Here is a 2,507-nt window from a genome sequence, read left to right on the forward strand (position 1 = left end):
TTTCCCCAATTAGTGATGTTGAGTACTTTTTCATATACCTGTTGGCCATTTGTATGTCATCTTTTGAGAAATGTCTATTCATCTCCTTTGCCCATTTTTAAATTTTAATTGGGTTATTTGTCTTCTTGCGATTGAGTTGTTTGAGTTTTTATATATTTTGGATATTAACCCCTTTTCAAGTGTATAATTTGCAGATACTTTCTCTCATTTCATAGTTTGTCTTTTTACTCTGTTGGCTATTTTCTTTACTATGCAGAAGCTTTTTAGTTTGATGCAATTCCATTTGTCTCTTTTTGGTTTTGTTATGTGGGCTCCAAAATTACAAATTTAATTTTTAAAATCTGATAAGAAGAAGCTTCAAAATATCTGAATCAGGAAATATCTATTGAGTCCTTACTTTGGCTAGAGACCATTTTAGGAGCTGAGGATACATCAAGGAATCAAAGAATCTAAATCCTTGTCCTCACAGGGCATCTATTCTAGAGCAAGAGAGTGAATTAACAAAGACATACATTTATAATATAATGTTGAGTATTAGGAGATACTATTACCAAAAATAAAACAACCTAAAGAGATAGAGAATATATGGGGGGAAGGATAGAAGGCTTTTACAGATAAATTTTTCAAGGGAAGCCTCTTAGGAGAAAGTTGCATCAAAATTGCTCAAGGGAAGTCTCCTAGGAGCAGATGGCATCTGTGTGGAGATTTAAGATGATTAGTTTGATTTAGGACACGTTCTGAGACACCACCGGGGTATAGATAGCCAGGTAGAGCTGTCTAGAAGGTAGGAATAGAGACAGAGTTTGGAGTAATGTTCATGGGGATGCATGTTTAATGGTCATAGGGCTAAATGAGATAAGTAAGAGTGGGAGGATAGGAAGAACCAAGGACACAGTCTTTAGGAGTCAGTAGGAATATTCTTCCCCTCCCAGTGAACCCTGCTTTGGGTCCGACTGAGCCAGCCTTTCTCAGTTTTCTTTGAGAGTTGCTCCTTTTCTTCTCGCCCTCCTAACACTGGAGATTATCAGTCTACAGCCTTGGGGCCCTTTCTTCTTTATCTCTACCACTCCCTTGGAGATCTCATCCAGCCTGAACCCTTCTCCTGAGCCCTAGACTCTTATCTCCAGCTGCCCATCTTCGTTTTATTTAGGTATCCAGCTAATTTTCTGGAATTAAATTTGGGAATATAGGTATTGATAGAGTAGAAATGCAGGGATTTATATATATTATATATACAATGTATCATATCTCTATATAAATGTATAATATATATAATATATATCTCCCTATATATGTTATATACAACATATTATATATAGAAATATATATGTTGTATATAACATATATTTTATATATATATATATATATATAGAGAGAGAGAGAGAGAGAGAGAAAGGAGACAGAGATGGGATCTCACCATCTCTGTCTTGAGTTCCTGAGCTCCAGTGATCCATCCACCTTGGCTTCCTAAACTGCTGGGGATTACAAGCGTGAACCACTGTGCCTAGCCTTAGAAATGCAGGGAGTTTCTAACTGATTTTAAAGTTCATGCATGTGTTTTGATGTCATAGGCGTTGGGAGGCCCGTCCCCCTGGGCCTGTCATAGTACCCCATGCCAGAGCAAACTGTGTCTGTCCCCAAACTACTGCCCGGCCTCTGTGCCTGTAGGCTGCTGGCGCTGAAGTGGGTTGCACAGCGAGAAAAAAAAAAAGAAAGGAGTTGGGGCAGGCTGGCCCAAAGTTTTAACAAGGTCCTTTCTTTTAAGTTTCCCTCAAAGTCTTTCTATTTTTATTGACATAAATATTTTTGTATACTTTATTTATAGTCCATGTTTTGCAGCTACTAAAGAGCAAACAATACAATACCGGTTGAAAATGAAGAAAGCAGAAATGGAATGGATGAGATGACCGTATTACCTCATTTCCTAAATGTTTAAAATGGTGGTTCCATCCATAAAGATAAGTTTTGCAGAGGCAGATGTCATATCCTGAAATAATTCCTATTCCAAGCTCCAAACATCTTTTATTTTGAGATACATGCATATTCTCTAGTCCATAATGAACCATTTCCAAGCAGTCAGAAATATCTCATGTAATTAAAAGTCATTCCAAATCACCTTAAAGTTCGGTCAGTTTTATAAGTCCTATGCATTTATAAGTCCTATGTATTTAACATCTTTTCTTATGTTATCACCACATTTAGAACAGAGGTACAGTGAGGCCATTTGCCACTTCCTGTGGATATTGTTTGCACGTCTTAAGAAAACGTCACATTCTGCCTCCACTCCCAATTTATATCTTCAGTGGCAGCAAAGCGTGTAGTTATCTATCTCTGTGTTACAAATTAGCCCATAATATGGTGGCATAAAACAACAACAAGTATTATCTCTGAGAGATCTGGACATGGTTTAGCTGGGTCTTCTGACTCAAGATCTCTCACAAGCAGGATGAAGATAGCCTGGTCTGCAGCGAACTCAAGGCTAGGCCAGGGTAGGAGAGGCTTCTGAG

General features: G+C 37.9%; 1 pseudogene; it reads left to right on the plus strand.

Annotated features, from left to right (window-relative positions):
- The first annotated feature begins 1,550 nt into the window (after positions 1-1,550).
- Positions 1,551-1,698, plus strand: LOC119472948 (annotated as a pseudogene).
- Positions 1,699-2,507: the final 809 nt, after the last annotated feature.

The sequence above is a fragment of the Cebus imitator genome, unplaced genomic scaffold, assembly GCF_001604975.1.
Source record: "Cebus imitator isolate Cc_AM_T3 unplaced genomic scaffold, Cebus_imitator-1.0 Scaffold124, whole genome shotgun sequence".
NCBI classification, from domain to species: Eukaryota; Metazoa; Chordata; class Mammalia; order Primates; family Cebidae; genus Cebus; species Cebus imitator.